Below are 25350 nucleotides of genomic sequence, written 5' to 3' on the forward strand. Positions count from 1 at the left end.
TACAGCGTAGCATTAAACCAAGTGTGTGTGGGTTGCAGACCCGTGAAGCTGGCCCTGGCCTGAGTAATGTGTTCAGTTCTCCAACAGGTGGCTTAGAACCTGAATGTTCTAGTTGGGAATACATAGTTGTATATTTTACTGTCTTTATTTGGTGGAAATATGTCTAGAATTTAAAATAGCCTTAAAATGGTTTACATTAGTTTTATTTTATAATGTCAGATCAGGTTAAGGAATGTCACAGTTCAAATGTTTAGTACAAGTTTAAACAAAAGCCTGCATCTAAAAGACAGGAAAGGGACTTTGGTCCTAAGTTGTGACTTAAAGTCACGTGCTTACCTCACTCCCGAGGTATAACCTTATAAATCTTTTTCAGGCATGCTATTTGAGGTTAGCTAAAACTTTCAGCAAAAGCCACATGATACTTTTCCTGTTGAACTACATAGCCTTAAAATCTAAGGATACAATTTTTAAATTAAAGTTTTCAAGGTAGACATTATTCTGGGATGATTATGTGTATGGAGGTATATCTTGGCTATTTTATTCAGAAGAATAACAGTTGATGTGGACTTTCAGATGGTGCTGTACTTTTGATAATACTGTATTTTTAATAGGTGAAAAATATTGATGGGAGTTGAAACTAGAACTCCCCTTTTTCTTCCAGATGGGAAATTGGAACTTTCTCAAAGATCCAACGTTTCTTTAATTGTTGCTTGTTGCCAATAGACTGCTGCTGCTGCTAAGTCGCTTCAGTCGTGTCCAACTGTGCGACCCCATAGACGGCGGCCCACTAGGCTCCTCTGTCCCTGGAATTCTCCAGGCAAGAACACTGGAGTGGGTTGCCATTTCCTTCTCCAATGCATGAAAGGGAAAAGCGAAAGTGAAATCGCTCAGTCGTGCCTGACTCTTAGCAACCCCATGGACTGGAGCCCACCAGACTCCTCCGTCCATGGGATTTTCCAGGCAAGAGTACTGGAGTGGGGTGCCACTACCTTCTCCTGCCAATAGACTAGTGAGTGGTTAAACAATTTTCTTGATGAAAGATGCAGGGTAGCTGATGAAGCCATCACATAGCACATGCCTTTGATCATGTCGTGAACTTGATCTCCTTGGAGGCGAGTTAACGTCATGGAAATTTTAGTACCTTAGAGGAACCTCAGACTTGACCCAAAACACTAGTCACCTGTAAATGTATGCTCTTTGGTTATAGGGGAGGTCAGGAGTTCATATGCATAACCTCAGAAAGAGTCTGGGGACCTTGGGAAGATGGTGCATATGAGGTGGTTGGTTTTTATTTAAATGTTGTCAGGTTCAGCATTTGTTAAACTTAGTTGTAAAGTCTTTTTCCTTTTAATTTACAAATTTTAAATTAATTTAAAATTTTTTTAAATTTATTTTTTAATTTAATTTTAAAAAATTTTAAATTTTAATTAAAATTTTTAATTCAATTTAATTTTTAAAATTTAAGTTACAGTTCACTGCTTTTGATGTACAGTTCTGTTAGTTTTGATAAATGCATACAGCAGTATAACCAGCACTACAATTCGGATACACAGCAGTTCTGTTGCCCCAGAAGTGTCCCTCATATTTATTCTTTTTATTTAAACCCTTCCTCCACCCCTCACCTCTGGCAGCCACTAATCTTTTCCCTGTTCTCATATTTTTGCCTTTTCCAGAATGTCCTGAAGGTGGGATCATAATCATGTAACCCATGGATGTACCTATTAGAAAGCTTTTAGAGATGCTTGAATAACTCAGGCATGTGTATTTACTTTTTCAACCACAAATTCATGAAATCTAAATACAGATCATATATTTCTTATAAAAATACACAAATTGATTCTATTTGTTCACACTCACTTCAACCAACACAAAATTAAATAAGATACCATATACAATGGCAAAGATCTGTGTACATATTAAAATTACTTATAAATTAACCAAGTGTATGACCTTTGCTAAAGACACTACTGTTGGATGAGGATTAGAGCCTCTGCTTTAGGATACTATTTCAGGATCTTTTTTAACAGTTAAAATAGATTTTATTTAGTGAAATACACAGATGGAAGTGTGCAGTTTGAGTTTCAATAAATATTTGCAACTGTGAAGCCACTGCCTCAGTCCTAAAATAGAATTTATGCATCGCATTATAAAGTTCCCTTTTGCCCCTTTCTGGTTATTTCTTCTGCCTAAACTACTGTTCTTGTTTGTCACTACAGATGAGTTTTATCTGCTTTTGAACTTCATTTAAATGGAATCGTATAGCATTCTTTTGTAACTTGCTGCTTTGAGTCAACATAATACTATTGAGTTCATCCATATTGTTGGAAATATCAGTAATTTATGAAGTGAAGTAAAGTTGCTCAGTCGTGGCCGACTCTTTGCGACCCCATGGATTGTAGCCTACCAGGCTTCTCCATCCATGGGATTTTCTAGGCAAGAATACTGGAGTGGGTTGCCATTTCCTTCTCCAGGAGGTCTTCCTGACCCAGGGATTGAACCTGGGTCTCCGGCGTTGTAGGCAGACGCTTTACCATCTGAGCCACCAGGGAAGTTTAAAATTCATTTATTGCTGAGTAGTATTCCAGCAATATTTCTATTGCAGTAGAAATATACCACAGTATATGTGATGACCTGTTACTGAACACAATTATGCGTTCTTTTCAGTTTGGGGCTATTGTGGGTAAAGCTTTGAACATCTGTGTCCAAGCCTTTCTGTGACCACGTGTTTTTCACTTCTCTTGGGTTGATACCAAGGAGTGAAATTGTTGCGTTATAGGATAAATGTACGTGTAACTTAATAAGCCGTTGCCAAACTGTTCTCCAAAGTGGTAATGCCAGTTTACATTTCCATGAGCTGTGTATGAGTTCCAGTTAACCAAAATTCTAGCCAGCATTTGCTCTTGTCAGTCTCTTTACTCACTCTATTGGGTATGAGAGATTATCTCATTGTGGTGTTTTTATGTGCTTTTGCGGATGACTGACAATGCACATTTTTATCTGTTTATTGGCTTTTTATATATCTTCTGTGAAATTTCTGTTAAAATCTTTAACACATTGAAAATTTTTTCTGTTACTGATTTGTTAATTTTTTGAACACTTCTTAATTTTTAAAAATTTTTATATTTTGGCCACAGTGAGCAGTATGCAGGATGTTAGTTCCCTGACAGGGAATCGAATCCTCGCCCTTTGATTGGGATTGTATTGGATTATCAGTTCAGACTGAGAGAATTGATAATCTAGGCTTTGTGATTTATTTTGGTCTTCTTTACTGTCTTTCACAACTTCCTTATAATCCATCTTTGATGGATTTAGTCCTGAGTGCTTGATGCTTGATATGTTTTGATGTTGTTATTTACATACATTATATCTTTAATTTCCCCCATTTTATATAAATTTTTCTTTCAGTCTTGCTAAATCTTTGTAATCCTATGCTTTATATATTTCTACATCAAACTTTAGGTTTATATAATACAGAGTCATTGTTTTCTTAGCTTGAACGTATTATCTTTATGAAAGGTTCTATTTCTAGTAATGCTTCTTTCCTTAAGTGAAATTTGCTCAGTTGTGTCTGACTCTTTGCAACCTCATGGACTGTACAGTCTGTGGAATTCTTCAGGGCAGAATACTGGAGTGGGTAGCCATTCCCTTCTCCAGGGCATCTTCCCAACCCAGGGATTGAACCCAGGTCTCCCACATTGCAGGTGGATTCTTTACCAGCTGAGCCACCAGGGAAACCCAAGAATACTGGAGTGGGTAGCATATCTCTTCTCCAGTGGATCTTCCCAACCCAGAAATTGAACCAGGGTCTCCTCCATTGCAGGCGGATTCTTTACCAGCTGAGCTACCAGGGAAGCACCCTTTCCTTAAAGTCTACTTTTTTTTTTTTTGTATAACCCTAACCCTAACCCAGTGTTCCCTTTGTTAATACTTGCTTGACATCTTTCTTCATAATCTGTTTTCCAGATTTTTTGTTTCCTTAAATTTTCAGTTGTGTGTTTGTAACAGCATGTAGTTGAATTTTTTCTTCTGGCTGCGCTCTGTGGCTTGCAGGATAGTAGTTCCCCAACCAGGGATTGAATACAGGCCACTGAAGTGAAGGTGCTTAGTGCTAACCACTATACTACCAGGGAATTCTCTTGAGTTGGAATTTTAAATTTGGGGGCTGCTGAGTTGGTATAACTCAGTCACTCTTCAGTTTCACCAGATTACCCCCAGGACAGATGCCAACCCAAATATTGAACTGGACTCTGAATCTCAGTTTTCTTTTATGTCTCAGGGAATTTGATTTTGATACTAGCTCATTGTCTGTTTAGGTCTTTGCTTTGAAGAGAATTTTAAATATTTTATCTAGCTTTTTAAGTTGTCTTCAGTATGACTGGTGATTTGAAGTATTGGGTGGTGTTGAAAGTGTTTTAACCTTTGAGTTTTCTGCTTAGGATTCTATGATAAAATTTTGTCTGTTCTCATTCTTTCCAGCTAAAAATTAGAATTAAATAGGTAGACTTTAGTGAGGGTTGCCTTGGGTTATGGAATTGGGGTTAGGGATGCAATATGAATCGATGTGTTAGAGATGAAGATATAACTGTAAAATATTATGTGAAATTTGTCAGTCACATGCATTTTTGTGACTTCATCCTGGGATGAAAGCTGCTTTAACTTACCTGATACACTCCCATTGGTTTTATAGTGAGCTGCAAGAAGGCTTGTTCCTTCTGTTGCCAGGTTGAGAAGCATTTAGAATAAAGAATGGATGCAGGAGGGAGTTCTTTGGTGGTACAGTGGTTAGGACTTTGCAGTTTCACTGTTGAGGGCCTGCGTTGGATCCCTGGTTGCGGAACTACAGATCCCACAAGCTGTATGGCACAGCCAGTAAATAGATACATAAATTTTTAAAAAATGGATGCAAGAGAAACATGCAACAGTGTTGGAATGAAAACCAGGGATGAAGGATCCTCAACAAACTTTGAAGCTCCTTGAAACTGCCATTTCATCCCAGTGTGATAATCTGAAATCTTTTATAATGTGTTTTAAAAATCTTAGCTCTGTTCAAGGTTGGATGAAAATACAAGATGAATTAGAATTCTAAAGAAATCTTGAGTGACTCTTGGGCGAAGAGTTGACTCATTGGAAAAGACTGATGTTGGGAGGGATTGGGGGCAGGAGGAGAAGGGGGATGACAGAGGATGAGATGGCTGGATGGCATCACCGACTCGATGGACGTGAGTTTGAGTGAACTCTGGGAGATGGTGATGGACAGGGAGACCTGGCGTGCTTCGATTCATGGGGTCGCAGAGTCGGACACGACTGAGTGACTGAACTGAACTGGATCTGCCCACTGGGTGACAAAAGGAATAATTTTAAAAACAGGCTGCCAAAACATTAGGATGAAAAGAATTCAGAAAAAAATTTCTAACTGATTTGAATGTATGGGAAAGGTTAAAATCAGAGACGTACTAGATAAATTAGGGGTTAACATATTTTTCATTGGGAGGAGGACATGATTAACCTAAATTTATGCATAGGTATCATGGTATAAAGATCACTTGATTCTTTTAATACACATTATCCCCTGGAGCCCAGTTTTCTTTCTCTCTTCATCTCCTGCTTCCATTCCTCCTTTTTCTTCTTGCTTGACTGATTCAGACACTGCTGGGGTGTTGCAAACGGGTGCTCAGACCTCAGTGGCTTGATGTTAAGTACAACGAGATTAATGAGTTCTATTTTTTCTTTAAATGTTTACTTAGGAAAAAGTATAATCTTTTTCTTTTCTCTCATTTCATCTCTAGGCCTCTGGGAATTTATACAACTCAGTAGTCCTCATAGTCCAAATGCTGTTTGTTGTTGTGAGTCACTCAGTCGTGTCCGACTGTTTGTAACCCCATGGACTGTAGCCGCCAGGTTCCTCTGTCCATGGAATTCTCCAGGCCAGAATACTGGAGTGGGTAACCTTTCCCTTCTCTAGGGGATCTTCCCAACCCAGGGATTGAACCCAGGACTCCCACATTGCAAGCAGATTCTTTACTAGCTGAGCCACCAGGGAAGTTGGTCTATATAAATGGTTTATCACAGGGCATAAAAATTCGCTGTAATTGCCCTTATTAATTGGTATAGTTCTGATTTAAGCTTTTCTCACTTTTGAAATGTTTACTTTTCTCTCAGTTGCAATGAATGAAGTGTAAATTGTTCTTATTGCTGAAGTCACTGCTGTCTTTGATTAATATTAAACAGATCCTCATAAAGTAAATATGAGTTCTATATGAATTTATTTCTGGAAATCAATTTATCTCTGGAAATCGATTAAGTATTTAAGAAAATATTTGACTTTTAGTGTTCATAAAATTGAATGTTTTATTTATTCTTTGAAGCTGTAACTTGAGTATAGTAGAATTTGATTGCTTAGAAATTTTCTAATTTCTAATGTGAGTTTGAAAGAAAAAATGTGGTATGATTTTTACTGTCATCTCATGAAAAATTAATTCAAATGGGTATTTTTGTCAAGCAATGTGCAAAACGTTAAAACTAAATTTTAAGTATACAGAAATAGATGGGGAAACTGGAAACAGTGTCAGACTTTGTTGTTTTGGGCTGCAGAATCACTGCAGATGGTGATTGCTGCCATGAAATTAAAAAACGCTTACTCCTTGGATCCCCTGGAGGAGGAAATGGCAACCCACTCCAGTATTTTTGCCTAGAGAATCCCATGGACAGAGGAGCCTGGCGGGCTGCAGTCCATGGGGTCGCAAAAAGTCAGACACGACTGAGCGACTAATACTAATACTATACTCCTTGGAGGAAAAGTTAGACCAATCTAGATAGCATATTGAAAAGCAGAGACGTTACTTTGCCAACAAAGGTCCATCTAGTCAAGGCTATGGGTTTTCCAGTGGTCATGTATGTATGTGAGAGTTGGACTGTGAAGAAAGCTGAGCACCGAAGAATTGATGGTTTTGAACTGTGGTGTTGGAGAAGACTCTTGAGAGTCCCTTGGACTGCAAGGAGATCCAACCAGTCCATCCTAAAGGAGATCAGCCCTGGGTGTTCTTTGGAAGGACTGATGCTAAAGCTGAAACTCCAGTACTTTGGCCACCTGATGCGAAGAGTTGACTCATTGGAAAAGACTCTGATGCTGGGAGGGATTGGGGGCAGGAGGAAGAGGGGACGACAGAGGATGAGATGGCTGGATGGCATCACCAACTCAATCGACGTGAGTTTGAGTGAACTCCGGGAGTTGGTGATGGACAGGGAGGCCTGGCGTGCTGCAATTCATGGGGTTGCAAAGAGTCAGACACAACTGAGTGACTGAACTGAACTGATCTAACAACATTCTTTGTTCAGTTGATTCAGGAAATAGTAAACAGAATGATTTATATTTGAGTTAAAGTAATGCCCTAAATTGTGTAAAAAAAAAAAAAAACCACACACACAAAAACAAGCAAACCCTGATCTACATTAGTTAGTGATGATTTTGCTAAGAAAATCAGGCTGAATGTTTGAATCATCTGATTTTGTTATTTAGGACTTTGGGTTGCTGGTAATAGAAACTGAATTAGAGCTTAAATAACCCAAAAGAAAGGGATGGCTTTATTGGCAGAATAGTGGAGCGGCTCACATGACTGAAGAACTGTGGCAGGCAGCTTGGGGCCTCTGAGGACTGGGAGTTGGGGTAGAGTGTCTCAGATATTCTAGCTTTGCACCTCTCTAGGCACTGATGTGATTCTCCCAGGTTTCTCCTGGTTCATGGCTGCATAGTCCAAAGTCTCTTGTTAGCTGTCTCAGTAATATTTTCCATGGTGCCTGCCCATTGGCTAAAAAAACAGCTCCATTTGTTAAGTAGTTAAGACCAAGCAACCTAAGTATTTATTTCCTGACAGTTTAGTTATTTGAAAAATTGATTCATGCAATTTGAAGGAGAATATTTTGATTTTCCATGTATATGGCTGTTGGATACTGCACAGATTCTCAAGCCTTAGAATCAGGTCAGACATTATACCTCTATTTCCTGTTCCACACTGATTGTTACATGGTGCTTGCTTTTTATCATAGCAGCTGCTAAATCTCCTGCTTCTTAAAGAAATGATGTCACTGAAAGGAATGTTTTGTGAGTTAATGTTGAAATTATGAATGACCTCAGATAGTCATTTGTGTGGTCTACTAGATGTCAGTTATTGCTGTTTCCTTAAAAACACAAAACCGTCCTTACTGTTTTGAACTCACTGTGGTAGGTCCAGGGTGACTCGGTGAACTGATTGTCGTTGAAGAGGAGTCTCATGTTTGGATCATGTGGTTGATGGAATAGGCTATGACTAACCCTAACCCTGGGTTACTCGCCCAACTCCTGTGCTTAGAAGGGCATAATATTCCATTGTATGGTTATCAGTTTACGTATATCCAATTGTTTAAAAATTGTAAACCGGGCATAAATTAACATCTTCTGTATCATTGACGGTTTCTGTAGCATATAGATTCTGTAAGTCTCACAACACTTGAAAAAAGTTTTTATGAAATTAAAAACATGATTATTTGTGCTTTAAAATTATCTGAGTAATTGAGGATCAGAGACCTAAACCTGAGAGCTAGACCTATGGCACTTTTAGAAGAAAACATAGGGGAAAGGTTTCATGACATTGCATTTGGCACTGATTTCTCTGGTATGACATCAGAAACACAGGCAGCAAAAGAAAGAAATAGGAAACACTATCAAGAGAGGGAAAGACAACCCAAAGAATCAGAGAAATTATTGGTAAATTATGTCTGATAAAGGATTAATATCTAGGTTATGTAGAGGATCACAGCGCCATAAAACAACCCAACTAAAAATGGGCAAAGGATTTGAATAGACATTTTTCCAAACAGGTTACACAGATGGCCAGTAAGCACAGGAAAAGAGATGAGTATAACTGATCATGAGGGAAGTGCGAATCCAAACTTCGGGAAACCACTTCATACCCACTATTAGGATAGCTGTCATCACAAATTGGAACAGTATTGATGCAGATTTGGAGAAATTAGAATCCTGGTGCATTGCTGATGGGAATGTGAAATAGTATAGCTGCTGTGGAAAACAATCTGGTGGTTCCTTAAAACATTAAACAGAATCGTAATAGGATCCAGGAATTCCATTCCTTAGGCATCTAAGCAAAGAAGGTAAGTCAGGGACTCCTAAAGATATTTGCACATCAGTGTTCATAGCACTATTCATAGCAGCTGAAAGGCAGCGACAGCCTGAGTATTCATCAGTGGATGAGTGTATAAACAGAATGTGGTGTGTATGACACAGGGAAATGCTCAATATAAGTTGCTGCTGCTGCTGCATTGCTTTAGTCGTGTCCGACTCTGTGCGACCCCATAGACGGCAGCCCACCAGGCTCCCCCGTCCCTGGGATTCTCCAGGCAAGAACACTGGAGTGGGTTGCCATTTCCTTTTCCAATGCATGAAAGTGAAAAGTGGAAGTGAAGTCACTCAGTCGTGTCCGACTCTAGCGACCCCATGGACTGCAGCCTACCAGGCTCCTCCGTCCATGGGATTTTCTAGGCAAAAGAACTGGAGTGGGGTGCCGTTGCCTTCTCCGCAATATGTTAGCTGCTAATAAAAAATGCTTAACAGCTGCCACAATTGATACATTAATGAGAAATTATATTTGTTTTGTTTGAGAGTATTTTCTCACCTTGTTCTTTCTGACACTTAAATTATTTTTTAAAAAAGTTGGACTTAATTGTTCCAGGTAGTATGCCAAATAGTACTTCTATGTTTTTTGACTCTGTAGAGTCAGCTGTGCATGTGGGTGCAGTACTGTGGAGGATCTGTGCCAATTATTATAAAGCATTAAATGTATATGATGAAAAAATTATCTTGGCTTCAAATTGGAAAAAACAGCTTTATAATCTCACCTCTGTCAAGAAAAAGTTGAGAAAAGGAAAGGGAGTCCAATTTTGGGGGTAGAAGCAGTTATTACACAAAGAATGGAACATGAAAAGGATGCATTAGAAGTGGCTTGATCAAAGAGTCCTACTTGTACAGTATTAGCAATGATACCTCAAACCTCTTTAGGAAGATTATTTGTGCTTTAAGAAGAGAAATTTCATTGATGGATCAGAACATTTTGAGTAGCTCTTGAGGGAACTTGCCTCTGTATTTGAGAGAGTGAGGGAGAAAGAGGAGGAGGAGGGTGAGAAAATTGGGGGAGGGAAAGTAGTAGACCTAGGCAAAAGAGAATAAACGTTAAATCATGTATACTTGGAAAAATGCAGTGAAAGGTCAGTGGTTTGGATTATTAGTGAAGCTCTAGGGATCTGGTTGGTGGAGAAAGGGCCAGTCTGGGTATAGGAAGTAACATAAACAATGGCAAGGAATTTGGAATGAACATAGAATGTCCTAGAGGGGAAGAATAGGATGTTCGTTTGGGGGAGACCTTGTCATTAAGAACAAAGATCTTCATTTTGGGGAGGCCTTGTTGAGAGATATGCACTAGATTTTGACAAGTACTGTGAGAGTGTCCTGAGAGTTGAGAATGTGGAGAAAAACGGTTAATATTGCTTGGCTCAGTCAGTTATTTCTTCTTGGTTAGCCTCAAGTGCCTACAACTAAAATTTTTGCTTCAGCAAAATCACATTACTTTTTAAAAAAATTTTGGACTTAGAAAATTTATAATGAATAATGGAAACGTATGCATCTGTCAGTCCCAGGGGTTTCTTCTGTATGAAGAAAGGCAGGTAGAAATGTTGGATTTATGGTAAGAACTAGAATTAGAGGTTTTAAATGGGCATGGGTGTGCTTGAAACATTTATTCAGTGGCTAGTAATAGAAGGCTCTGGTTAATTTCTCGTATTGACTTAAATTGTGCTTTTTTTTTTTTTCTAATCCAGAAAGCAGTCATTGAGCATCTTTCTTGTCCTCATCAGAATTAGTATTCATTGAACACTGATTAGAAAACATATTGATGTTATCTCCATTTTACAGATGAGGAGACTGAGTGAACTTCCCAAAGTGATTCAAATAAGTTTGCAGCCAAAACTCACATCCAAAATGGTCTGATTCCAGAACCTGTGTTCTTACCTAGTAATCTGTATTGTAATGCATCTTGTTAACAGGTTGTGTATGGCCCTTGAGTTCAGATGTTGAGTAGGAAAATTACCTATGTAGCTAATCATAGTCTAGACAAATAGAAATGTAAATAATTATAATGGCATGTAGTGAGCTCTGTTATAAAATAGAGCTATGTTGAAACTGTACATTGAACTCTGAAGGGAAAACTTTGATAGTGAAATTACTGTTTTCAAACCAAATATCGAAGGATATGTAGTAAAGTGAAAGTTGCTCAGTCATGTCCAACTTTGCAGCCCCATGGATCTACAGTCCATGGCATTCTCCAGGCCAGAATACTGGAGTGAGTAGCCTTTCCATACTTCTCCAGGGGATCTTCCCAACCCAGGGATCGAACCCAGATCTCCCACATTGCAGGCAGATTCTTTACCAGCTGAGCCACCAGGGAAACCCAAGAATACTGGAGTAAGTAGCCTATCCCTTCTCCAGCAGATCTTCCTGACCCAGGAATCGAATCAGGGTCTCCTCCATTGCAGGTGGATTCTTTATCAGGTGAGCTACAAGGGAAGCCTGGAAAGATATGTAGGATTTATCCAAATGGATTAGGTGGTATGTGTAAACGAGGCAGAAGTAGTAGCAGTGATAGAAGCTCATGCATGAAGAATCTTAAAAAAGCCTCAAGTTGTTCATTCTGGGTGTGTATGCCATAGGACATAATCTTTTTTGAGCAGGGACATTTTATTAAAATGTCTGTTGACAGGATGGTTATGCCAGGTAATGTTCGAAAGAGGAATTGACCAGAATCATTTCTTAGCTGGTGATTTTGTTTCTTCAATAATAAGGTCTAAATAAATTTAGTTCAACAAATGCTTGAGAACCAGTTTGCTAGACCAGTACTGGTGATGTGAAATGGAAAGATGAAAATGGTGCATTTCAGAGAAGGCAGTGGGAGAGGGTGGCAGATGCTGTTGGAAATAGTGTCAGATAGTTTCCAGCCTTGAAGACCTAGGCTGACCAAGATTCCCAGTGGAATATTAAGAAAGAAGATACGGTGTGGAGAGGGAAGGGAGGCCAGTGGTGGCTTCTGTTTGGAACATGTGGAGTTGGAAGTGCTACACTGACAGTCCAGAGTAGGTCTGGTATTCTGCTACTGTGCCAGCAGTTGCTGTCAGGATTGGGGAAGTGGTGGAAGTTTTCAGGTAGTAGTAGCAGAAACCTTGAGAGAGAGGCTGTCGTTTCTGTGGGGGAGAACTGGATGTTTGAGGCCCTGCTCAGGCCTGCTTTGAATGGATTCAGACTTTTAATGGACTGGAAAAGTAGGTCTTATGAAGCAAAATGAGAGAATAAAGCAACTCGAGGAGAGACAGGTAAGTAGCAGTTTGTATTATGAAGGATTTGAATTAGAATATAGTGAGATATGAGAGCTTCCCAGGTGGCTCATTGGTAAAGAATCTGCCTGCCAGTGCAGGAGACACAGGTTCAGTCCTTGGGTTGGGAAGATCCCCTGAACTAGGAAATGGCAACCCTCTCCAGTATTCTTGCCTAGAAAACTCCCTGAACAGAGGTGCCTGTGGGCCACAGCCTGTGGGCCGCACGGAGTCAGACACGATGGACACACATGCACGTTATCAGGACACGCATGCAGCGTCTCCCAAACATCTGCTTAATACATTACTTACGTGAGGTTTTTTTTGCAGTATCTGTATACCAAATGGTAATTCATTTTAAGATCAAGTTTTTTTTTTCCTTCTTTGGTGATGTGTAAGTTTAATTATGTACCTTGAATTCAATGGCACTTCAGACTCAGAATGAAGAGTGGTTTTTCCAGTGTTCATTAGCACAAGTATATTTTTTTAAAAAGGCATTTATGTTACATTTAAATCATCTTCTCACATATCACCAATAGTATGTGTACTATACCATGGAAACAATTGAAAAAATACCTATATATTGTAGAATATAAGTTTTAGGTTAGATGTTGATGTTGTTCAGTCACTGTCATATCCGACTCTTTGCAACTCCAAGGACTGCATCATACCAGGCTTCCCTGTCCTTCACTGTGTCCCAGACTTTGCTCGGACTCATGTCCATTGAGTCGGTGATGCCATCCAACCATCTCATCCTCTGCTACCCCGTTCTCCTCCTGCCCTCAATCTTTTCCAGCATCAGGGTCTTTCTACTGAGTCAGCTCTTTGCATCAGGTGGCCAAAATATTAGAACTTCAACATCAGTCCTTCCAAGGAATATTCAAGGTTGATTTCCTTTCTGTTCAAGGGACTCTCGAGTCTTCTCTGGCACCACAGTTAAAAAGCATCAGTTCTTTGGTGCTCAGCCTTCTTGATGGTCCAACTCTCACATTCATACATGACTACTGGAAAAGCCATAGCTTGGACTATATGGACCTTTGTCGGCAGAGTGATGTCCTCTTTTAATACGCTGTCTAGGTTTGTCATAGCTTTTCTTCCAAGGAGCAAACATCTTTTAATATGGCTCCAGTTACCATCTGCAGTGGTTTTGAAGCCCAAGAAAATAAAATCAGTCACTGTTTCCACATTTCCCCCATCTATTTGCCATAAATGATAGGACTGGAAGCCATGATCTTAGTTTTTTACAAGTTGAGTTTTAAGCCAGCTTTTTCACTCTCCTCTTTCACCTTCATCAAGAAACTCTTCAGTTCCTCTTCACTTTTTGCCAGTAGAGTGGTATCATCTGCATATCTGAGGTTGTTGATATTTTTCTTGGCAGTCTTGATTCCAGGTTGTGATTCATCAAGCCCGACATATTGCATGATGTGTACTCAGCATATTAGTTAAGTAAGCAGGGTGACGATATACAGCCTTGATGTACTCCTTTCCCAGTTTGGAACCAGTCCATTGTTCCATGTCCAGTTCTAACTGTTGATTCTTGACCTGCATACAGGTTTCTCAGGAGACAGGTAAGGTGGTCTGGAATTCCCATCTCTGAGAATTTTCCACAGTTTGTTGTGATCCACACAGTCAAAAGCTTTAGTGTAGTCAATGAAGCAGAAGTAGATTTTTTTGTGTGTGGAATTCCCTCGTTTTTTCTGTGATCCGGTGGATGTTGGCCATTTGATCTCTGGCTAGGTTAGATGTTGAAGAATAAATCGATAGAAAAGTGTAAACTCTTCCCAAGGTCTTTATATTTCTTTGCATTTTAGCATATGTGTGTCCTGGGTAAAAATGAAAGTAGTACAGGATATGTTGTCCATTCATTCATAGGCCTGATGCTTACCACAGAGCTTGGGTAACGCATTATTTCTTAGACCTTTTTTAGACTTTAGTTTCGTTGAACTTCAGTTCCTTTAGTTTCATGTTGGAAAACGCAAGAAACATGAGTGGCTCAGATTGATCTTGAAGGTGTGGTATTCTTAGTAGTTATGTTCACATGCTTATTGGAAACTTGAGAATTCCAATTACTTGTCTGTGTGGATTTTTTTTTTTTTTGCCCATACCATGCGGCATGCAGGAACTTAGTTTCCAACCAGGGATGGATCCGAGTCCCTTGCGGTGGAAGCTTTGAGTCTTAACCGCTGGACCACCCGGGGAGTCCTAGTACTTACATTTTTTGATGTATAAGCAATATACTTAGACTGCCCAGTGTGTTTAGAATAGGTTGATATTAGGCTGTACGTTTCAGCAGTTTTTAATTTTATTTTAGATAACTATTTTACTAATACCTGTATTTTAATGTGTTTTGTATAAATATAAGTAATTTAGCCAATGTGCTGTTTTAAAAAGCCCGCATCCCCTTTTCTGATTAATGGCTTAAATGAAATGATAGCTTAAGAATTCTTAAAATTCATGGTTTGGTTTGTGTCTTCAGTTTGAACCTATGACTTTTCTAAGGTTTTTAGAGTGGTTAAGTGCAGTTATTTAAGGAGAATCCTCTTTACTTAATAAGACAACTTTATTTCTTATTAGCTTAGAACTTCTGCTCTCTTTTTAAGTAAAACATTTTCATGAATTCTACTTTTTGACTTTAGCTGAAAAAGTTTTTTCTCCCTATATATATTTCAATGGCAGTTACATGTTTTCCTCTGTTTACATGAAATAAATGTTACTAGTTTAAAAGGGTGGGTTGTTTTCTGGGCATCTGTTGAATTGTATTGGTCCTAAAAGGATTCTTAAGAAGATGGTGTTCTGGTCTTTTGGCTATTTAATAATTGAGGAGGACTGCTTCAGAAGAGTGGGTATTTGAGGTCACCATTTTAAATAGAGCCCACGTTGTCGTGTGTGGTTGGTTATGAGAGGTTATTTGGATCTTCACTGGCTTGTTTTCAAAAATATGAGTAGCCCCCTGCCTAATTGCCAGAATATCACTTGTAGCTCAGATGATAAAGAATCTGCCTGCAATACGGGAGACTTGGGTTCGATCCCTGGGTTGGGAAGATCCCCTGGAGGAGGGCATGGCAACCCAGTCCAGTATTCTTGCCTGGAGAATCCCTGTGGACAGAGGAGCCTGGTGAGCTCCAGTCCATGGGGTTGCAAAGAGTTGGACACAACTGAGCAGCTAAGCACAGCACACATATTTTAACTAGACCAGGGTAAGAGTGGATTCTTTTTGTTGCACATATAGCCTCCACTCTTGGAATTTTGTCTTCTCTGAATATGCCTGTTGGCTATCTGGAGTTGGACAGTTTATAATTGAGATGACATCAGTTAAAATTAAAATCTGTTTCTTCTCTTTATTATTAAGTTGTATGCTTGAAGGATGGATTCGCATTTTCATTCAGCTTTCTGGTCCTTGTCCCTTTTGTTGCCTATTACTCTGCATAAAGCTAAGTAGAGGAGACCACAACTTTTCTGAAGAATCTGTTTGTAGATGGAGAGAAGACCATTAATATTCCTATATATTGATAAACTGATAAGCAGTATACAGATTAGCTAGGTTTGGAATGCTGATGGCTATTTTTTCAGTTCAGTCGCTCAGTTGTGTCCGACTCTTTGCGACCCCATGAATTGCAGCATGCCAGGCCTCCCTGTCCATCACCAACTCCCGGAGTTCACCCGAACTCACGTCCATCGAGTCGCTGATGCCATCCAGCCATCTCATCCTCTGTCGTCCCCTTCTTCTCCTGCCCCCAATCCCTCCCAGCATCACAGTCTTTTCCAGTGAGTCAACTCTTGGCATGAGGTGGCCAAAGTACTGGAGTTTCAGCTTTAGCATCATTCCTTCCAAAGAAATCCCAGGGCTGATCTCCTTCAGAATGGACTGGTTGAATCTCCTTGCAGTCCAGGGGACCCTCAAGAGTCTTCTCCAACACCACAGTTCAAAAGCATCAATTCTTCGGCGCTCCACTTTCTTCACAGTCCAGCTCTCACATCCATACATGACTGCTGGAATAGCCATAGCCTTGACTAGATGGACCTTTGTTGGCAAAGTAATGTCTCTGCTTTTCAATATGCTATCTAGGTTGGTCATAACTTTCCTTCCAAGGAGTAAGCCTCTTTTAATTTCATGGCTGCAGTCACCATCTGCAGTGATTTTGGAGCCCAGAAAAATAAAGTCTGACACTGTTTCCATTGTTTCCCCATCTGTTTGCCATGAATTGATGGACCAGATGCCATGATCTTAGTTTTCTGAATGTTGAGCTTTAAGCCATCTTTTCACTCTCCTCTTTCACTTTCATCAAGAGGCTCTTTAGTTCCTCTTCACTTTCTGCCATAAGGGTGGTGTCATCTGCATATCTGAGGTTATTGATATTTCTCCCAGCAATCTTGATTCCAGCTTGTGCTTCATCCAGCCCAGCATTTCTCATGATGTACTCTGCATGTAAGTTAAATAAACAGGGTGACAATATACAGCCTTGACGTATTCCTTTTCCTATTTGGAACCAGTCTGTTGTTCCATGTCCAGTTCTAACTGTTGCTTCCTGACTTGCATACAGGTTTCTCAAGAGGCAGGTCAGGTGGTCTGGTATTCCCATCTCTTTCAGAATTTTCCACAGTTTATTGTGATCCACACAGTCAAAGGCTTTGGCATAGTCAACAAAGCAGAAATATGTTTTTAATTCCAAATTTTTCTAGAATTGGTGTTGAACATCCCAAATACCTAGGCCTAATAGGAAAATCATGTCATTTATACATGGGCAAACTCTTGACTTCCTATGGTAAGTTGACCTTCAAACTAAGTTGCTGTCTTCCTAGAAAAGAAACCTCTTATCCAGCTTAAGGGCAGAGGATTGGTATAAAAAGGGTGGGGTTTGGAGAGTGTTCTTGCCCTTTTAGGGCTGGGTCCAGAAGCAAAGCATATTGGAATAAACTGTGTGAATTTGCAAATTTCAAAGTGACATTGGTAGTTGAATTTTGCATAATATTTTAGTTGCCTTTAACAAAAGTAAGTTTTTGTTCTTTGCTACCTATCTCATGATTAGTGGTCTTTTTCTGTTGGAGTACATAAGAAATTGGAGCTCATAATTTAAACCTTATTAAAAAACCTTTTGAGAACCTATTGTAAAACTGCTCATCTTCATAGGTAGGAGTTGGTCATTTCGGTGTTTTGTCTAAGAAAATGTAGTTATAATTTTATTCTTTGACTTGTAGGAGGCATGGTCAGAGTCTGCAGGCTCTGTTGAGATAATCATATGATGTTTTAAGAGGGGCAGAAGTCATTATAAGGTTATAATTAGAAAATTTTAAGTTTCCATGAGGTATGAATTTCCTGAGTAGGAATCTTTTTTAAAAAATAGAACATTTGTCCTATGATTGCCCATGAGAACTTCATTTTGGGACAGTGTAGGGAGAAAGGGGGACTGGGGAAACAAAATTACTTCTTTCCTTTTCAGGAAAAGTTAACTGAGAGCAAGTGGCAGGACATAAATGACTGTGCAGGAATTTACCTTCTCTTATTAATTTCCCAAAGGTAGGCCTTGGAACTCAGAGAAGGCAATGGCACCCCACTCCAGTACTCTTGCCTGGAAAATCCCATGGACGGAGGAGCCTAGTCCGTGGGGTCGCTAAGAGTCAGACACGACTGAGCGACTTCACTTTCACTTTTCACTTTCATGCATTGGAGGAGGAGATGGCAACCCACTCCAGTGTTCTTGCCTGGAGAATCCCAGGGAAAGGGGAGCCTGGGCTGCCGTCTATGGGGTCGAACAGAGTCAGTCGGACACGGCTTAGCAGCAGCAGCAGCAGGCCTTGGAACCAGTCAAAGAAACAAAAGTCAAGAAACATTTTTCCAACACTGGAGCTGGTCTTTCTGATCTTTCCATAGCAGTTATAAATATTGAACTACCCCAGCACTTAGATAAAATGATCTTACGTGTCTTTTAATTAATTTCTAGTGATTTGAATGCCTGGACTTTCTCTGTCAATAACCAAAACTTAAGTATTTGTTTTCTGATAGTTTGTTTTTTCTTTCTTAGGTGTTAGGGAACATCTCTCCATTTACCATGGTGAATCTAAATGTTGCCTCACAAAGCTAAATTTAAAATTCTTAATTTCAGTAGTAAAATACCTACCTTGTGACTTTTGGTGGAGGATAGTGTCAGAAGATAACATTACAAATTACTCATAGAAGTTTATAATCCTATTAATAATTTAATATATCTGAGTAATATGAAGTGGATGTTTTCTTTATAGAAGTGATTGTAGAGCAAGTCAAAACATTAAAAAAAACTCTTGAAGTTATTTTTACCCTTTTTAGTAGATTGTATTGTATCTTCAGTTTTAATCTTTTCTGGTCACCACCAGAAAATGTCTTCACTGAACTTTTCAGGTCTACTATATCCTTCTACTTTTCTGTGTATTTATTCTATTAATTTTTGAGAGTTTGATATTGAAACTCACACTAAAAGTCTTCTACTTAAAAATAATTGTAATAGTGGAACTATATGTAACTTTGTTCTGTATTTTCCAGGTTTCCTGTAAATGTGTTATCATACTTGCATAATTTAAAAAATAGAGGAAAAAAAGAAAATGTCTTCACCAAGACATCATGTATGAATTTAAAAAAGACATCATGTATGATTTATGCTTCCCCTCTTCCTAACTTTTGTGTAAGGAGTAAGTTTAAAAGGGAAACACTTATAAGAAATAGGTGATTTTAAAAGGTACAAATCAAATTTGCTAAAGTTGATTTGATCACAGTTGATCTTTCTGAGAAGGTGGTCAGGGCTTTTGCCTTCTTGAGATGTGAAAAGCAAAAAGGTACATCTGAAATGCAGTCAGATCTTAATATCTAAAAACACTAGAGGACAATTTCTTTGCTTTTGACTTCTCACATTTTGGGGTCCCATTTGGAAAAAGCAGCTGTCAATGTTTGTCATTTAAGTGAAGACAAATGATCTTAAGTATTGATCAGTAACTGAAATTCTGTGTGTTGCAGCACCTCCTTTGAGAAATGTATTCGGAACTTTTCCACATTTGAAAAAAAAAAAACCCAAAACTAAGAGAATGAACCACACCCTTGTACTACTAATGTATTCACAGAATTATACAAGATTGATATTTGGTTATTATCTATTGAAACAGAACTTGTTAGAGTGAACATTGCCATAAATATTGCTGGTTCAAGAGACTTACTGCTCTTTGATACAGAAATTAGATTATAACAGAGTTCATCTGACCATTTCTGGACAACTTACTGGATTTTTGTTTTTCAAGAAGGTGGTTGTTTTTTTGCTTAGGGAATGATAATATTTTAACTGCTTATCTGCAGCCTACAGCTGGCAGAGGAATGCATGCTCTCATCACGAACTTGTGTCTGGATCCCTGAAAACACACAGATCTTAATTTTTTTGAAAGAGGTGGGAAAGACATATAGTATCTTTTAATTTTTTTTTAAAGTAAATTGATCTCGTTTGGAAGTGTCACTGCACCAGGACACTGACTCAATTTTACATTTAGTTATTTTTTTTCACTTTTTAAAAAACATGATCCTTATAAGTAGGGGGGAAAAGTCCAACTGAGAGCGTTCAGCCATGCCTTTTGAACTGTTTCTTGGTTTTTATTTTCATTTATAGTTGACTTCAGCAGCAAAAGTTTTAGAAAGCTTGAGGTTTGGGATATTGTACGAGGAGTAAGACCAAACCACAGTAGTTTTACTCAGCTGATAAGTTTTGGGATTTACTAGTGATTAAATCATCTCCCCACCATGGAATAATCTCCCCAACATGCCACGGAATCCTAGTTTGGGAAGGTCATGTCATCCATCAGATATCCAAAAAGTTACTAGGCATAAATGAGGAAACACTGAGAAACTGAAAAGCTTGCCCAAAGTGGTAGCAGTTGTAAAGTCACTTATTAAAAATTACATCTCTTAATTACTTTATTTTGCCTCCACACTCAAGTTTTACTGTCAGTGTTTCTTACTATGTAATACACGTGCAAGAAAAGCCATTTCTTTCACATATGGTGAAAATAAGAGTCTTTTAAAATTACTCAATGTTGTCTTCTTAAAGTTTTGAATTCTTAATTATTCTTGTATTTGAAAGTGAGACAGGTCTGTGGGGAAAAAAAAATGTTTCTTTTTTCTTTTGAAGTTAAAACATACTGTAGCCCAAAAAGTTCTGCTTTAGCTACCCTTTCTTCCCCTGAATCTCACCCCCCTCACCCGTATTATAGGAGGACTGACTTGAGTCTCTGTTTTCCTTGTGTATTTGGTTTAATCTAATTGGTTTTTGTAGTTTAGATTCCCTTATTTTATTACAGAAATGGCCCAGATTAGTGTGCCTCTTTGCCCTCTTGAAGCTGATACAGTAGTGGCCTAAGATGATGACAGACTGTTCCCTGTAGGTGTCCATTCCTTATTAGCCTTCTCGGGGCCTCCATGCCCTTCCTCTTCATAATTTTCTCATTATCTTCCTGAAGGACCTTGTGTACAGTAATATCTTATATTTTGGTATTTAATAATCAACTATGTCTATTTTTTGTTTAGTTTCCTCTTAAAATAGATAAAATTCAATCCATAGTATATTACATGGTTGTAAACAATTTACCCTCTTAGATCAGGTAACTTCAGAAAGTTCCCCGCCCCTCCCTTTTAACACTACTCCCCAGGTGGAACGTAAAAGTGACCATCACCAGCTCTCACTCCACACTGCTGCCCAGGTTGTTCATCAGTGCTGTTCATCAGTGCTCAGTGTGCTTAAGAATCCATGTTCTTAGACGCATTAGGTTATTGCTTAGATTTAACATAACCACTTTACATTCTACCTCTTCAAATGCATGGCTGGTATCACGGGATACTGTCTGGCTTCATGAGACAGTAGCTTGTGGCACCAGAGGGCTTCCTTCAGACTTACTCTACATGGCCTTTTTCTGGCAGATAGTCTAAAGAGCCATGGGCAGTTTTTAAAATTTGGTTGGCAGCGTTTCACAGCGGCATACTTGTTTCCAACTAAGGGGGTGTTTGGCTGTGGTACGAGGAGTCGTTGCTGGCCGTGAAGCGGACCTGCCTGAGCCTTTTGTTGAGTCATCCTGTTGTTTAGTCCATGTCTTGGAGCTTTACACCTCTGGAACCTTTACACACTTTGGTATTAATGGACTTATCCTATCTTTGACAGAATACATTACCAAGTAATTTCTGAAATTGTCAGATGATTCTTGTAGTAGATAGTAATTTCTTGGAAATAAATGGAACACCATCAGTTCATTCTTACCCCTAGATTTGACCTGTCTCCTGAATCTAATCGCATTTTACCCCTAATTACTGGCTGGACATATATTTACTTGTGAGGCCACCTTTAAAGCCAGTATATCCTATCTGGTGTTGCTTCCTTGGAAGCTGCTCTTCGGTTCTTAACAAAACCATTCTTTTTCTACTCACCACAGGGCTTAGAATTTTGCAGTTATCTTTGCCAACTTGCTCTGCCTCCTTTTCTCATTCCTAATTAATTACCAAGCTTAAGCAGTTAACGTTTTCCACTCACTTTGGTGGTGCCTCTGCATTTTTACTATCAGTAAGATATTGGGCCCTTAGCAGTTCATATCTGATCCACTAGTCTGGAAACATCGTAAGTGACTTTTCCCCTCCAAACCATCCTGCTTGCTGCTTTCTCAAACGACCACTTTCATGTTGTTATTCTCCTGCTTATGAAGCTTTTGGTTTTATGCCATCGAGTGAAATCTAAACTCGTCAGCCTGGCATCAAGGCCCGCAGTGTGCGCTGTCTTTCTAGTCTCATTTCCTTGAAGGTGATTGGTATTCTCGCCTACTCTCTGTTGCTCAAAAATGTGTCCTCTTCCCCCTGTGGCATGAGTATCCATCCTCACTTGGCTTACCTCCCCTCTTTCTTTTTATTTAAATTCCACATAATCTGTAAGACTAAGTCGTTCTCCAGCTCCTTTGAAGCCTCCCTGATTGTCTCTTTCTCTGAACTCTGAGCACTTGCATATCATTGGAGTTACCCAAGAAGTATCAGAGTACTACAACATTTACAGTGAAATGTCTCATCGTTTCTTGCATTTAGTACTTACGTGGGATGTGCCATCGTATACTAATACATTGTCTTATCTGGTTGTTTTTTAACAGCTAAGGACAAAGAGACCCAGCATCTGTTCTTTTTGACAAATGTTTTCTTATTATCCTAAATAAAGTTCATAGATGATACAGTGTACCTACAGACATAATTTTTAAAAATCAATAATAACCTTACTGTAGTATAAAGAAAAGAAAATAATTGTAATTTGTATTTCAATTTTCAAATACTAAGCAAAAATTATGCTTTAGCAAGAAAAGTTCCTGCAGATTTAAAACCTTTAAACTTTCTTGCTCTACTGTGTTGTACCTCATTAAACAACAGAACCAATATTGATAGTAGTACAATTTGTATCTCAAGTTGCATATTATGAATAGCCTTGATTCCTGTATAGCATGTTGTTAATATGGCCCAGCCTGAGTTATAAAATTTAAAAGTTACTGGGAGACAAAAATACTACTTGTAAAGTGGTTAGAACCTTTTATATTTACATATTTAGCCTCTTATATGGTTCTTGTATAAAGTGCTTTCAGAGGTTATGTGAATAATGCAAAATGTTGACTGACTCCTTGATTTTAGGACTTTGATATTTTGTGCAGTCTTGTTCATATATGTGACTTTATGTCACATAAACAGATCGAAAGGATAAGTTGTCTGCAAATACTGAGAGAAGTCTTTACAAAGGAAATCCGCCTGCAATGTGGAAGACCTGGGTTTGATTCCTAGATCAGAAGATTCCCTGGAGGAGGAAATGGCCACCCACTCCAGTATTGTTGGCCTGGGAAATCCCATGGACAGAGGAGCCTGGGGGGCTACAGTCCAGGGGGTAGCTAGAGTCGGACATGACTTGATGATTAAACAGTAGATTGACCCTTTTATCTCTGTAAGGGTCAGATGTTGCCTCTTTGTGACAAGAGGTTTTTTGTGTTTAGACTACACTTTCCCCTTCTGATCTTTTTTTCTTACACAAAAAGATCCCTTGGTAGAGAAGCCAATAATGTGTACAAATTACCTTCAACTACCAAGTCCAAGTCTAGATCTCCTGTGATTTTCTTAGTTTTTGAAAGTACTTGTTCCTTTAGTGGCAGAGATTTACCGGAGAAGCCATCAGAAAAGTACATACAAAGTACATACAAAGAGGAGTATTTGTAGGTTCTGGGAAAGTTCTGTCTGTATGGTTCCGCAGTTTCTAAAGGCATACTAAGGCCTGAATTGGCCCATTTTGCACAATTAAATATTCTAAAGCGTGGTTGACTAACTAGTTCACATTATAGCAATTTAAAAAATAATGTATTGTCATGGCATTCCAGCTTGTAGAGAAAAGTCTAGTGGGAAAATCTAAGTGGCTTAATTAACTTGATACTTAGGATATTTGTCATTGTTAAACTACTGGTTTTTCTTCTGCAGATTTTCTTGTGAAACCTTCAAATAGAAAAAGTTCTTCAGACAAATTTCATTTGGTAAGTTTGTTGCCCCTACCCTTCACCTTCTCCTACACTCTGCTGTTTTTAGGCAGCAAAAGACAATTGACAGATTAATTTTGGGGCCCTGTTTGTGAGCATTTAGGTGACCTCTTGTATATTCACTTTAATGTTAAATCTTAAAATTTGGTGGTCTCTCCCCACCATCAGGACTCAAGCAGATTACTTTCCCCATATGTAATTGTGCCATAGTATAATACACTATGCCTAGAAACTTGTATTAAAGTTGAAATTAAATGAGTTGTGGCCTTAATCATTTGTTTAAAATAGTTTTACACATGATCTTTTAAATTGCAACTTGATTCTTACTTTGAGTTTTCTTAAATTGTTAAATCTGTTTGAAAATCAAGGCCTTGTTACTAGACTTCAGTTCAGTTCAGTCGCTCAGTTGTGTCCGACTCTTTGCTACCCCATGAACCGCAGCACGCCAGGCCTCCCTGTCCATCACCAACTCCCGGAGTTTACCCAAAGTCATGTCCATTGAGTCGGTGATGCCATCTAACCATCTCATTCTCTGTTGTCCCCTTCTCCTCCTGCCCTCAATCTTTCCCAGCATCAGGGACTTTTCCAGTGAGTCACCTCTTCATATCAGGTGGCCAAAGTATTGGAGTTTCAGCTTCAACATCAGTCCTTCCATGAACACCCAGGACTGATCTCCTTCAGAATGGACTGGTTGGATCTCCTTGCAGTCCAAGGGACTCTCAAGAGTCTTCTCCAACACCACAGTTCAAAAGCATCAATTCTTTGGCGCTCCACTTTCTTTATAGTCCAACTCTCACATCCATACATGACTACTGGAAAAACCATAGCCTTGATGAGATGGACCTTTGTTGACAAAGTAATGTCTCTGCTTTTTAATATGCTATCTAGGTTGGTCATAACTTTCCTTCCAAGGAGTAAGCGTCTTTTAATTCCATGGCTGCAGTCACCATCCGCAGTGATTTTGGAGCCTCTCAAAATAAAGTCAGCCACTGTTTCCACTGTTTCCCCATCTATTTGCCATGAAGTGATGGGACTGGATGCCATGATCGTTTTCTCAATGTTGAGCTTTAAGCCAACTTTTTCACTCTCCTCTTTCACTTTCCTCAAGAGGCTCTTTAGTTCGTCTTCACTTTCTGCCGTAAGGGTGGTGTCATCTGCATATCTGAGGTTACTGATATTTCTCCTGGCAATCTTGATTCCAGCTTGTGCTTCATCCAGCCCAGTGTTTCTCATGATGTACTCTGCATATAAGTTAAATAAGCAGGGTGACAATATACAGCCTTGATGTACTCCTTTTCCTATTTGGAACCAGTCTGTTGTTCCATGTCCAGTTCTGACTTGCTTCCTGACCTGCATACAGGTTTCTCAAGAGGCAGGTCAGGTGGTCTGGTATTCCCATCTCTT

At 39.1% G+C, this 25350-nt stretch overlaps 1 protein-coding gene across 10 annotated transcripts in view; it reads left to right on the forward strand.

Moving 5' to 3' along the window:
- The window catches only part of MTMR3 (myotubularin related protein 3), a 133321-nt gene that overhangs the window by 49490 nt on the left and 58481 nt on the right, over positions 1-25350 (forward strand). For 9 of the 10 annotated variants that reach the window (XM_010828750.1, XM_010828751.1, XM_010828755.1 and 6 more), the window contains one exon: positions 23891-23943. The gene's annotated coding sequence lies outside the window, so the exon portion shown is untranslated. Of the gene's footprint in view, positions 1-23297; positions 23944-25350 lie in introns of those variants that run through there. The other variant, XM_010828749.1, reaches the window with a different exon arrangement.

The sequence above is a fragment of the Bison bison genome, unplaced genomic scaffold (assembly GCF_000754665.1).
Source record: "Bison bison bison isolate TAMUID 2011002044 unplaced genomic scaffold, Bison_UMD1.0 scf7180017864495, whole genome shotgun sequence".
NCBI lineage: Eukaryota > Metazoa > Chordata > Mammalia > Artiodactyla > Bovidae > Bison > Bison bison.